Genomic DNA, 13,725 nt, shown 5'->3' on the forward strand with positions numbered 1-13,725 from the left:
CAGATGAAGCCCCCATCTGCAGGAGGCCTGGGCGAGCGTGGGGCCTGCGGCCAGAGGCCCCTCTCTGGCTCCCGACCCAGGGTCCCGGGCATGCCTGGAAGGGAGAGGATCTGGACAGTGACAGAGCCAGTGCTCAGCCCCCTCCCTCCCACTGTCTGTCCCTAGAACCTCATTATAATCACACGAGCCCAGAGCATCAGGACGGCACTGCAATCTGCCTGCAGGATTTATTCCTGTCGTGTAAAAATTAGTTTCCATTGGAGGGGCTGGAGAGCTGTACTGCCTCTCAGTGTGCAGCTGGGTGGCCGTGCCAGGTGGGGGAGGGGCGAGCAAGTCCTCGACCTGGAGAGGACAAGGCGGGACAGGGATGTCCAAAATGGACATCTTGCCAGATGGCTGAGAGAACACCTGTTTATGCTTACAACTACCCAGAGGTAGGGTAGGCCACAACAGTCGCCCCCATTTTACAGATAAGGAAACTGAGGCTCAGAACAGAAGTTACCTGTCCAAGGTCACATAGCCAGGAAACAACAGAGGCAGGGTGTGAGCCAAGTCTCCAGACTCCCAGGCCAATGTGTGGCTAGGGTTTGGGGACTGCTGGGCATGGTGGGGCCCTAGAACCTAGTGGGGGCACCTTGGGGGTCAGCCAGGCCAAAGGGAGCCTGAGTCTCAGAGGGCCCCAGAGCACCCAGCGTCACCCTGTCCACATCCCTGTCTCTCCAGTCATCACTAATGGGGTGGAATCCAGCTCATCCACCTCCTCTCCACCTCACTGGCCCCCTTCATGACATGCTAGATGCCACCTGGGCCACCATCCCCCCTGCTGCCAAGTCAGAGACCTCTGGTTTCATCCTGAGGGGTGTCAGGTACACACGCCCAGGTTCACACACTTCCTTGTGTGTGGACACACAGATACACATGGACACACGAGCCCCCAGACCAACATACGTAAGGCAAGCGCTCATATGAACACTCTGGGGCCACTTCTTCCCCACCCTCCCCCTGAGCTGAGCCACCATCATCACTTGCCTTGGTTACTGCACTGTCCTCCTGCCCCTCACTGGCTCCTGGCCAGGATGCCCAGGTCCCAGGGGAGGGTCAGGCTGGGCGGGGTTCTTCAGAGTCCACCACAGCTCAACCTGGATCAGGGCTCCACCTGGATCAGCTCACTGGCCCCAGCTAGCTTCAGCAATGGGTAAGTGGGCGGGGAAGGGGCACTCCTTCCCCAGCTAGGGGCAGGTCCCCCATCCCCAACTCACCCTCTGGTTGGAAGCTTCTGGATCCCCGAAACGGGGAGCACATGATGTCTGGAGTTAGGACAGGCGGGGGTCAGAGTGGGCCCCTCTGTGCCAGCCGGCAGCGGGCAGGCGGGCCGGACCCTGAGGCCTGACGCAATGGAAAAAGAAACCACAGCTTAGGCTGGGCTGGGCCCCCTCCCCTCCTACTCCAGCAAGAGGGCAGGCTGGCAAGGTGTCATTAAGGGAGGGTTGGGCCTGCCATGCGCATCTGGGCAAGATGGAAATGCTCTCTTGTTCCCTCGTGCAGCACCCGCCCCCCCCCCCCCAGGTAATTTGAGGTTTCAGGCTGGAGAAGGGGCCTGCAGCACTGGGCCTACTCAAGGATGGTCCTGACGCCTGGCCCAGATGGACACAGGCCTTCTGGGGTGACCAATGCCCCAGGGAAAGAACTGGAAGGCAGGGATACAAAACTAGTAGTTCCTTTCACAGATGGGTTAACTGAGGCAAAGAGAGTGCAAGGCTTGGGAACTCACATTCATTTGTCCATCCACCCATTCAACAAATATTCCTTGAGCACCCTCAGGCTACAATGAACAAGTCAGAGGCTTCAGCCCCCACAGGGTCCACTGGCACCAGATCCTAAAGCATCCTTCAGGCAGAAGGATTTGGAGATTGGTGCTGAGCCACAGGTCCAGAACAGTTTTAGCCAGAAACCTAGGAACCCATCATCCTTGACTTCGCTCTTTCCTTCACCCCCCATATCCCACTGCTGCTAATTCCACCTTCAAGTTGCATCCAGTATCATCCTCATCTCTCCACTGGCCAGGCCCCCATCACCTCATGCCCAGCCATGCAATGGCCCATGTCAGGTCTCCCTGAGCAACCTCAGCCCCTAGACTCTCTCTTTTGCACATTGGAGCCAGAGGGAGTCTTTAAACATGCAGATCAGATGCCACCACAGCCCTACCTGAAAATCTTCCAGTGACTTCCCCTTACAGGTGACACAATCCAAATTCTCCCCAGGACAACAGGGCCTTACCTGACCCCACCTCATGCCACATGTCCCCTCACTCCCTGCACCCACCTACACTGCCCTCCTTTTGCTCTGTGAATATGCGAACCTCTGTCTTGCCTCAGGGCCTTTGCACTTGCTGTTCTACCTGCCAGAAATGCTTTTCTTCACATGACAGGTCTTAGTTGTCAGTTTAATGTTACCTCCTCAGAGGCCTTCCCTGGTCACCCAAGCTAATGTAATCTCAGTCCCACAGTTTTCCTCACAGATCAATGCAATGTACAACCATTCACTAATTTGTCTATTTGCCTTATGTCTGTCTGTCCCTCTAGAATGTAAGTTCCACAAGGGCAGAATCCCCACTGTTTCCCCAGCACCTAGGGCAGCACCTGTGCACAGTGAGTGCTGAATAAATATGTGCCAAATGAACGAGGGAAGGAAGCAACCAGGCACTCTCTTCAGTCTGCAGCCCCAGAGGAATCACAAGCACCTCCCTGCTGCACACATCACTTGAGAGATCACAAAGCCCCTTCTCAATCCCTGGATCCTCATAACTTGTACAAGAGGCCAGCAGTAGAGGGGTTAGTGTCCCACTTCACAGAGATGGAAAATGAGGCCCAAGAAGGGGCAGGGGTGCTTCTAAGCCAGGGAAGAACAGTGCTTAAGCTAAGAGCGAGGGCTGCTGGACTCCATCTTTCCCGCCCACTCACTGGCCCCAGTGGCTCAGGACCCAGGAGCTGGGTTGTGAACGCCACCCACTGTTGGGAGGAGATGCTGAAGTGGCCTGAAGGGCCCCAAATTAGTGATAGGCAGTGACGGGAGACCCCAAGAGAGGCAGGCACAGGGGCCAGGGGAGGCAACTGGCTGAGGTGGCGATCTGGAGACCCAGGTCAGGGAGAGAGGGATGAGAGGTGCAGGGCAGGGCTGAGGCGCCCAGGGAGGCAGCAGCCCCCACTCCAGAGTCTTGTCTGGTGGAGACCATGGGGTAAGTGCAACCACGGGACGGCTGTCAGCACTGGGGGGCATCGTGTGCCCTCTGAAAAAGCATGTTCAACCTGATGTCTGAAAAATGAAAAGAAATCCTCTTTTCAGTGCCAACCATAGGAAGTAATGCTCTACAAAGTTTTGGTGGCAGTTAAAAGGATGGGGAATACTGCCCAGTGGTTAAGAGTACAGACTCTGGTCTCGGACTGCTGGGGTTTGAATCCCTGGCTGTCAATTACCTACTGTGTGACCTCAGGCAAGTCATTAACCTCTCTGGTCTTGGTTTCCCCCTCTATAAAACAAGAACAGTAAGAATGCTTTCCTCAGATTGAGGATTAAGTGAGGTAAAGCTCTTGGAATGACACTATGCAGCTTGTGTTATTAGCGATTCTTGATGGCTGGGGACAGGGGAAGCAGGTCAAAAACTGGGGAGACGTGTGAAGTTTACGGTAAAGGGGGCCAGGAGTTAAAACTGTTAAGAATATGCCCCAGGCTCCCCTTCCCAACTGGAAGACACAGCTCACAGATGCCAAAGTAGACCAAGGTGGTGGATGAGGGCCCAGGGAGGGAAGAACAGATTCAGACCCCACATCCACATGCCCTTCAAGGTGTTGCACTCCTGGGTGTGGCCTCCAGGGCCTCTGGATCTCCATCCATGCAGCAAATCCTGCTCAGTGAGGTCTAGTCACTGACATTAGAGGATCCTGGGTCAGCCTTAGGCTGTCACCTCTCCAAGTGTGGCTCCCAGATGGGCCTTCTCAGCATCTCCTGGGAGCTTGTTAGAAATGCAGGTTCCTGGGCCCCAAACAGACCTGCTCGATCAGAGCCCCCAGAGTGGCACTTGTATTTTAACAAGCCCACCTGGTGACACTGTTGGTGGGGGTGGCTAAAGGACACACAAATCCCAGATGGGTGAGTAGGTGGAGCATCTTGTTGAAATGCAGATTCCAATGCAGCATTCTGGGGAGGGACCTGAGAGTCTGCATTTCTGACCAGCTCCCAGGTGCTGCTGAAGGGCCCATCTGAGACCACACTGTGAACACTGAGTTCCTAGGGGGAGCATGCTATGTGGCCCCCTAGTGGCTGACCACACCCCAGGGATGGATGTGGTTTAGCCCACACTTGGCATAATTAGCCAGATGTCACACTTGGTCCCCATAACAGCCCTGTCAGCTTCACATGCTGAGTTCCTGTCGGGTCTCAGCAGACCTCTGAGTTTGCAACCTCTGGTCTAGATGGTGACACTCTGATAACTGGAAACCTTGGCTAACCAGATGCCTGGTCCCCACTGGCCCTGATGGTTGCATTCACTGAGCTTTCAGGGCTGGAATGTGCCTTGAATGCATCCAGATCAAGTTGCCTCCTCCACCCCATTTCCCAGGTGAGAAGATCTGGGAAGACAAGCAGCAACTGTATGAGGGGTCTCCAGGGAGAACAGAACCAACAGGGTATCTACATATAGAGGGAGATTTCTTTTAAGGAATTTGCTCATGCCATTGTGGGGGCTGGCAAGTCGGAAATGTGCAGGGCAAGAGGGAAGGCTGGAAGTGCGGGTAAGAGTTGATATTGCAGCCCTGAGTCCAAACTCCACAGGGCATGCCAAGCAAGCTGGAAGCTAGGCCCAGTTTCTATGTTGCCATCTTGGGGCTGAATTCCTTCTTCTTGGAGAAACCTTAGTCTTTGCTTTTAAGGCCTTCAACTGATTGGATGTGGCCCACCCATAACTGGAGGATAATCTGCTCTAAGAAAAGTCTACAGATTTAAATGTTAATCATGTCTAAAAAAATACCTACACAGCAAAATCAGACTGGTGTTTAACCAAATAACTGGTCACCATAGCCTAGCCAGTTGATAAATAAAACTAACCATCAGAGCAACCTTTAGGTCCTAGGAGGGTGCTGAGGCTGCAATTCCAGGCCAGCTCTTCTTAACTGTGGGAGAGGCCACTCCCACTCTGTTAGCTGGAAGAGAACAGAGGGGGTGGTATGGCTGATGGAAACATAATATAAAATGAGAGTAATAATAATGCCTGCCCCAGGTACTGTGCCTAGTGCATTATGGACTTGAACTTCTATACTTCACAGCACCCTTGAGTGAGGCATTATCACCACCCTCATTCTCCAGATGAGCAAACTGAGTCTCGAAAGAATTTGCATTCCAGGCCCTCTGCTAATATGCTCTGGACAAGTCATTTAGTCTTTCTGAGTCTTGGTTTAGTTTTCTTATATGTCAAATAGAAATTACAAAATGCCTTACATACTGTAGTTGCTAGCTTAAAATGAGAAAAAACTCTCTGTGACTCCCTACCATTCTCAGGAGAACATCCAAACACCCTGATAGAGCCGCCCACCGCAACATTTCTGGCTTTAGCTGTGCTGTACACTACACTAAGTTCCAGCAGTACTTTTTCATGCCTCTGTAATTTTGCATACCCTTTTCCATCTGCCTAGAATGCCCTTCCCCCTTCTTCACTTAGTTCTGTCATTCTCCAAACTCAGCTCAACAAAATCAAGTGCAATCAGTACCACAATGCTCCCCCCAACTCCCACCCCCGAGATGGTCAAAATCAAAAAGGCTGATAATATCAAGTGTTGACAAGGATGTGGAGCAACTGGAACTCTCACACATTGCCAACAGGAGTGAAGACTGGTACAACCACTTTGGAGAAATGTTTGGCAGTGTCAACAAAGCTAAATAAATGCACCCCTTGCGACAAACCAGCAACGCCTGGTAGAAACACACAATGTGTTTACCAAAAGACAAATGCAAGAACTTTCAGAGCAGCACTATTTGTAATAGCCCCAGTCTGGGAGTCCCCTAAATGCCCATCATCAGAAGGGATAAATAGAATGGTCAACATCCACACAACGGACGGCACTGCCTGAGCATGAAGGAAACACAGGGGCACCAACAATAGGAACGGGTCTCACGAGCATGTTGGGTGGAGGAAGCCAGACATAATGGAGCATGGCAATCTGTATAACTTCACTTATAGGAAACTAAACACAGGCAAAACAAATCTATGCTGTTGGAGGAAGGGGTTGCAGGATAGTGTGAGAGGCTGCTAGTGACCAGAAAGTGCCACCAAGAGGCTTCAGTGATGGTCAAGCTTCTGTTTCTCAGTTTGGGTGCTGCTAACACAGAAATTTTTGGTTTGTGAACAGTCATTGAGTTGTATATGTGGGAAGTCAGCTTTTATACGTCAACAAAATGTTTAAAAACACACACACACACACACACACACAACAGAGGGATAGATATAGCTCAGTGGTAGAGCACATGTTTAGCATGTAAGAGGTCCTGGGTTCAATCCCTAGTACCTACATTAAAAAAAAAAACATAGAACTTGGAGACTGCTCTACAAAGCACCCCCAAGCCCCTGGTCTTGGAGGCGGAAGCACTTACATGGTCATCATATTGTAACCACTGGCTTAGGAAATGTCACCCTCACTTCAGCTTAAAGATGGGACCAGATCTTATTTTCACCTCTGTTGTTCCCTGTGCAGAGGGGCACTGAATGGGACCTGGACAAGTGTTTGCTGAGAGTAAGGAAGAGTGAAAAGGTGAAGCGAAGAGGATCTGCGGCATCTTGGAACTACAGAAGCCTGGGGCTACAGTGTCACAGAATCCCACGACTTGGGAATTCTGGGATTTCAGAATCAGGATTTCTCTGAATCGCTGAGCTGAAAGGCTTTACAGTTAATCTGGTTCCACCTTCCAGACACACAACTCCAGCCACAGCCCCACCACCCCAATGTGCCACAGCCTTGGCTCATGGAACATGGGTGTCCAGCCCCAAGCTGCTCATACTCCCTGGGGCCCTCTCTGCACATTCACTGCTGCACTGGCTCCTGCCAGGCGGTGCACAGCCCCTAGAGAGCAGACGGGTGTTCTCGTCAAGGTAGGGGGTGGCATCTTGTCACAAATCACTTCTCCGCCTCAGCTAAGGCTGCTGCGCTCTGAAGACGCTGCACTCCCGATAGGCCATTATGGGGATAAATATAGATGCAGACAGCATGGTGAAGAGGCTGCCGCAGGGGTCGGTCCTGATACCCTTCCCCCGTGTCCCCAGCTTGGCCAGACCACACCCAGAGAATGGTCATTCTCTGTAGCCCCCCTTAATCACTAAGCTCTGGACTCTGGGGCAGGCGACCTCCTTCAGGACCACCAGGACCCCTGTACAGCTGAGCCTTGTTCTGAAGGGCTGGGCCCTGGGGTCTCCCCAGCCTATCACCCCAGGGGCTGGTGCAGCAGGCTGAGAGGCAGCCTCCACCCTTCCCCTCAAGGAGTCCCGGCACTGGGTTCTGTCCCGCTTCTGCCACCTCCTCCCTCTAGGTCTTAGCGCCTTCATCAGAAAAGTGGGGCTGGCAATGCCCTGCCCTCCCGCCTCCCAGCAAGAGCTGTAAGGGATGGGTGTGGATGGACTCTGGGATGCAGAAAGTACTTCAGGGACCTCGGGGTGGGTCCGGCCAAGTTCAGAAAGGGGACCAAGCTAATGGAGGGTGGAGGGCATGGTGGCAGTGACCACCGGCCAAAGTCATTCCAACCCAGCTTCATTCAAAGGGGACTGTGGGGCAGCCTCAAGGCCTGGGGCACAGCCCTGGGGCCCAATCCTGTGGCACCCACACCTACCCAGGGGCCTACCATGGGGAGAGTAAGAGACAAGGGCTCCTAGCTCTCTATGTGAGCTCCCCACAAGTCCTTTCCCCTCTCTTTGCCTCAGTTTCCCTGCCTGTCAGGGCTCACCCTCCTTCCAGCCCTGGGGAGTCTACAAGTGCCCCTCAGTCTTTGCTGGGCTACCCTGGGCTTCTAGCCCCAAGCTCCTGCCCAGACTCTCAGGGCTGACTGGGACTGAAAAGTCATCTGGGCTCACCCAGTACCTGAATCCCCTTGTGGGTTCCTACTGCAGCTGGGCACCCTCTGCAGATGGGGAGCCCCACTTTTTGTCAGTGGTTTTCACCCCACCACACTGAAGAGGCACACCCGCCTCTTCTCATCCAGACAGTGGGGAGGGGCTCCTATGAGCCTCTGCATCCAGGCAAGAGGCCCACAGCCCAGCCGTGGGCCCTCCTCAGCAAGTCCTTCTGGCCAAGGACATCACCATCTGCTCCTCAGCTCCTGGTCCCAGCTCCCAGGAAGTCTTCACTGAGGAGATGGAAATAACAGCACCCGAGTGCTTCCTGTGTGTCTGGCCCTGTCCTGAGGTTTCCACGTTTCCATGTAGCCTCCCTGCCACCCCAGGAGATGGGCCCTATTATTATCATCCCATTTGACAGATCAGAGAACTGAGGTGCAAAGAGGTGATACAATCTGCCTGTTAGAGGTTGAACTGTGCCTCCCTGGAAGAGATGTTGAAATCTTTACCTCCCAGAACCTCAGAATGCGATCTTATTTGGAAAGAGGGTAGTTGCAGATGTAATATGAGTTAAGATGAGAACATACTGGAGTATGGGGGCCCTTATTCCCACACGACTGATGTCTTTATGGAAGGACAATGTTAAGACACAGTGGGAAGGCAGCCATGAGGAGGCAGACTGGAGCGACGCTGTCACAAGGCAAAGGATGACTGCAGCTACCAGAAGCTGGAAGAGGCAAGGAAGCACCCTCCTCTAGAGCCTTTACGTGGGAGTGTGGCCCTGCCGATACCTTGAATTTGGACTTCTAGCCTCCAGAACTGTGAGAGACTGCGTTTCTGTTGTTTTAAGCCACCCAGTTTGTGGTGCTTCGTTCCAGCAGGTCTGGGAAACTAACACACTGCCCAAGGTCACTCAGCTATTTAGTGGCAAAGCTGAGTGTGAAATGAGGCAGAGTCCACTGTCTTACCCAGCACAGCGCAGCCCTCCAGGGGACCACAGGGATGTGACTCTGACTCACTTTAAGACATTGTTGGGGCCCCAAAGTAGGGAGAGGTTGGATATCATCTTCTGCTGGGACCTGAGCACGCTGTCTCCTGTGTCATGGGGAGGGGACAGCCAGGGGACCTGGGCAGACCAGATGTCCCTAGCTCCTGACAATATACAGCAGCCACTGAAGGAGACAGAGAGCCGGACAGTGGGGAGAACAGGCTCTTGGAATACGCTGATCATGTTCCCACCTCAGGGCCTTTGCATGTGCTGCTTCCTCTGCCTGGGCACTCCTCCCTTCTTCATTTATTCAAAAATATCCATGAAGCATCTGCTGGGAACCAGGTAGGCTGGGCACAGCCATGAATGTCATGCCATAGATTAACACCTCAGCTTGAATGTCACCGCCTCCTCCTCCAGAGGTCTCCCTGACCCTCAACACCCTCCGGCCCCACCTCATCACTTTACCCTGCTTCATTCTTTTTATGTCATTCTCCACGATCTGAAGTTTTCCTGTCTCTTTGTCATTTGCTTGCCTCACTCTGTCTCCCCAGCTCTATTCGGAACTCCGCAGTTGTACCCCCAGCTTCGGCACAGTCCCTGGTGCAGAGAAGCCATTCAATAAACATTTGCTGAGTGATGAACAGATGGCTGCATGGTGAGGGCAGCCTTCTTGGAAGGCAGGGACCCAAAGCCACAGGTGGAAGAGGAATCACACCATTTGGGCAAAGCCCTCTTGGGTTTACAAGCCCTTTTATAGCTGCTTTAGGAACCACATGAAGAAAGCACTGGGAACAACTCCCAGTTAAAAGTTCCCCGTTTTCTAGATGAAGAAACTGAGGTCACATAGGTTAAGAGGCTTGGCCCAGGTCACATGGGGGATGGATGACTCTCCCCAGCACACGCTAGTCCCCTGGGTCAGCAGCAGGTGACGCCCCACCCAGGTCAGCAGCCACCATGGCCGCCTCCCCCAGACCCCAGTCCTTCCATGCCAGACAAATCCCACCTTCTCCCCAACTCACACCCTTCCCACCCCCTGGCCAGCACTTGTCCGTCCTCTACTGGCAAGGCCACTGCCCTCTGGCTGCTCCCTAGTACTCAGTACGGTGAGATGGGGATCCCTCCAGAGACCTTAAAGGGCAAGCTCATGATTCTTCCAGGCTCCATCACCCAACGTCACAGACCCATTTAACAGGAGGCTACAGGAGGGGCGGGCTCAGCCATTCATCTTCCCAACACTGACTGAGCACCCAGAGCCCTGAGCAAGATGGACGCTGCCCTCGTGCATTTGGGGAGCTGACCCTCTGGGGAGGAGGGCAGATAACAAGCTGACACACAAATGAACAGATCAGGTGCCTGGAGAGAGTGGCTAATGCTCCGAGAAGAATCAAGCAGGGTGGCGTGATAGCGAGGCCTCAGCTGCCATCCAGTTTCATCCCAGGCCCTGGAGGCACGTGTGCACAGGGCTGGCAGAGAAACACTCCAGGACGTGGAACGTCACAGTCCTCTTGACTCCACCACGCAGTGTAGGTCAGGCGGCCCAACCAGCGGAGAGGACACTGGGTTGGGAGCCAGGAGGCACCTTGGACCCCTGCTCAATCCTTAGGCCCTGTGGGACCTCAGGAGGCCATGAATCCGGAGGACCCCATAGCTTCCTGGCCACAATGGGTGGGACATAATCACCACCTTCTCCAGTTGCTGCCTGCCAAGATCCGAGGGTGACCCGGCCTCCGAGCTCCCAAGGAGCCCACCCTGTGTCCTACGGGGTCCAGGCAGGGGGGAAAGGGATCCTGCCCCCTTTCTGAGGCCATACTCTCCCAGTGGGAGTGGCTGGATTCCTGAAGTGACTGGCCCTGACTTGGCAGCCCCTGGAAGGGTCAGAGGAGGGGAGGGTTAGGGAGACCTCCATCAGGTAGACAGGATTTGGCCCTGATTGAGGGCTTCTCAGCGGGGACCTTGCCTGGAGACCATGCCCCTGAGGGAATCCTGAGAGAAAGCTCTTCTGTGCTCCATCACTCCTTAGAGCCATGCGAGGCCAGCTCCAGGCAGGGAAAGCGAGAACACCCCACTGGATCTGCCATCCCTCATGGTGTTCTCTTCAGCCTAGGGGCACCTTTCTGCTCAGGACCCTGCCCAGAAGCCCGACATTTCAACTCTGAGGCTTCTGTCCCCAGGGAGGAGGTGGGAGACAGAGGAGTGAGCTGGCCTGAGAAAATCCCAGAAGGAATCCTAAACCAGTAACACACATCAGCCTTACTAATATTCCCATGAATAATGATAAGGATGGTTAACTGAGAACTTATTACATGAAAGTCAGTCACAGCGCTGGTCCACCAGCCCTTTGTCATCTAATTTCATCCTCACAACTACCTTTAAAGAAATACACAATTACAATAAAAGACTATAAATGTGTACCGAGTATTGTTCTCACGACTTTACAGGGACAGAAACTGAGACTCTCTCCCCGACCTTCTTATGTCCCTGAGTTTTTAATTCTCGTGGCCTCTGGGAGGGAACTCCCTTGAAACACCACCAGTGCACTCAACTTTGCAGAACACCTTTGCCCTGCCCAGTTCTAGCCTCCCAGCAGACTTGTAAACTGGACTGTGTCATATTTTGCTTTATTTTACAGACAGAAAAGCGCCCAAGCCCTACGAGTGACAAGGCACGCAAATAGGTCGTGGCAGAGGGCCCGGAGAACCCAAGCGTCCACCTTCTTAGCTCCTGGTTCTTTGAATGGGGAAAACTGCCTGTGTGACCCCTCCCACTCCAGCCAGCTATGTCACATGCCTGGGGCAGCCCTAGCACTCACTGGGCCCCATGCCAGAGGGACTGCATTAAAACCACCCCTTTATGTTTGCACCCAGCCTCCAGATGCACAGGCTCTGGACGATTAGCCCATTTTACAGATGAGGACCTGGAGGCTCAGAGGGGAGGAGGGTCTGGGGCCCAGGCCCACTGATGGGTAGTGTTCAGACCCAGGTCTCCCAAAGCTCCCCATCAGGGCTGGCCACTGTAAGCTGCCAATGGCGGAAGGTTACACCCTGGCTCCTCTCCCCAGTTACTGAAGCTATGGGAGCCCCAAGAAACAGAAAAAGCCCCCCATCCCTCATTGACAGTCCACACCCCTAGAGGTGCAAAAACTAAGGGAAGACAAACAAAGGACCGCTCAGATAATTCTCCCAGATCCTTTGCTCTCGTCGCTTTCCCCAGTACATGGCGGGGCTGGGGGAATCACAGACACCCGAACCTCCAACTGGCTACCAGAGCCTTGAGTTCCAATTCCTTGGGCAAATCGCAGCCTCCTCTGAAGAAGTCCCTTCTCCAAAAGGGCTTGTCCAAGGCTGGGGGATGGGATGGGGAGAGGAAAGTAAGAATCCTCTTTCCAGAGAAGCAGCACTGCGGGGGATCGCGGAACGGGAAGAAAGGGCCTGGCTCTCTCTTTCCCCATGCTCCCCCTTCCCCGCCCCTCCTCCGCAAACACACAGGTGCCAGACAGCTTTTGCGGGAAAAAAAATAGTTTGCAAACACACACCGACTTCTGGGAAGCTGCCCAGCTCCACTCCCTCTCTTCGCTCCCCATTCCCGGGCCGGGAGCTGGCTCTCTAGCAGTTTCCTGGGGCTAGGGGGACGCCGAGGGGTTTGGTGTTGGGCAAGGGGGCAAGGAGCCGGGCCGAGCCAGCCCGGAGCCGGCCCGACCTCAAGACTTCCGCCGCTGTGATGGTGGCGGGATTCCACCTTCCTGACACCCCCACGCTCATGGGGGAGGTAGCTGGGTCCCTAAACAGCTGGGCTCGGACGCAGGAGAGCGCTACCATGCTCCGGGGACCCTGCCCGCTGTTCCCCCTCAGTCGGGGCGAAGCCGGAGCGCCCCCGCGTGGCCGGGCCGAAGCTGAGTCACCCAAACGCCGGAGTCCGGGGACACGCGGGTGGCTACGGCTTGGGGCTCCGCAGCCCCTAAGGCGGAGCCCAGCTTCCTTCCAATCAGCCACCGGCGCCAGAAGCCGAGCCTCAGGGCCGAACTCGAGTTCTCGAGCCAGGGCGCCCCGCCCGCCCCTTGCCCGCCGGGGCCCCACTCACCGCGGGTTCCGCGGGCGCCGCCGCCCTCACCGCGCGGCTGCCGTTCCCCGCGCTCCGGGCCACCGGGGCATCCCTGGGCGCTATCCTGCTCGGCCGGGCCCGCGGGCGCGGGACGGGCTCAGGGCGCAGCCCGCGCGGCCATGGCCAGCTCGCGTGCGCTCCCAGCTGCTCGCGGTCGGGTCCTCCTCCCGGGCCAGGCGGGCTGGCGGGCGTCGGCAGCCGCTCGGGCTCCTCCCTCGGCCGAGGAGGGGGCGGGCGTGGGGAGGGAAGTGGGGAGGCGAGGCGGGCGCTTCCTGGAGGGGCGAGCGTTCCCCGCGGGCGGAGCAGGGGCACTGTCCCGCCCGCCGCCTGCGACTGCGAGCCCGCGGCTGGCGCGCCTCGGACTCCGGTCTCTCAGCGCCTCGGGGCCCTGAATGTTCGAGGCCGGAAGCCGAGGGTGCGAACGTTCCAGGCTCGGGCTCCGCGGATCGGAATGCCGCGGTTTCGCACTCTCCCCGGGCCGGCCTCGCCCGAGCCGCGGGCCCCTCCGAGTTCCCAGCGCTGTGCGCTCAGGGCCGCCGACGCGGGA

At 55.4% G+C, this 13,725-nt stretch overlaps 1 protein-coding gene across 1 annotated transcript in view; it reads right to left on the reverse strand.

Moving 5' to 3' along the window:
• The window catches only part of CPNE2 (copine 2), a 44,929-nt gene extending 31,565 nt beyond the window's left edge, over nt 1-13,364 (reverse strand). Inside the window, exon 1 of the mRNA XM_064489141.1 lies at nt 13,158-13,364. The gene's annotated coding sequence lies outside the window, so the exon portion shown is untranslated. The remainder of the gene's footprint in view (nt 1-13,157) is intronic.
• Nucleotides 13,365-13,725: the final 361 nt, after the last annotated feature.

Source organism: Camelus dromedarius, chromosome 9 (genome assembly GCF_036321535.1).
Source record: "Camelus dromedarius isolate mCamDro1 chromosome 9, mCamDro1.pat, whole genome shotgun sequence".
Lineage (NCBI taxonomy): Eukaryota > Metazoa > Chordata > Mammalia > Artiodactyla > Camelidae > Camelus > Camelus dromedarius.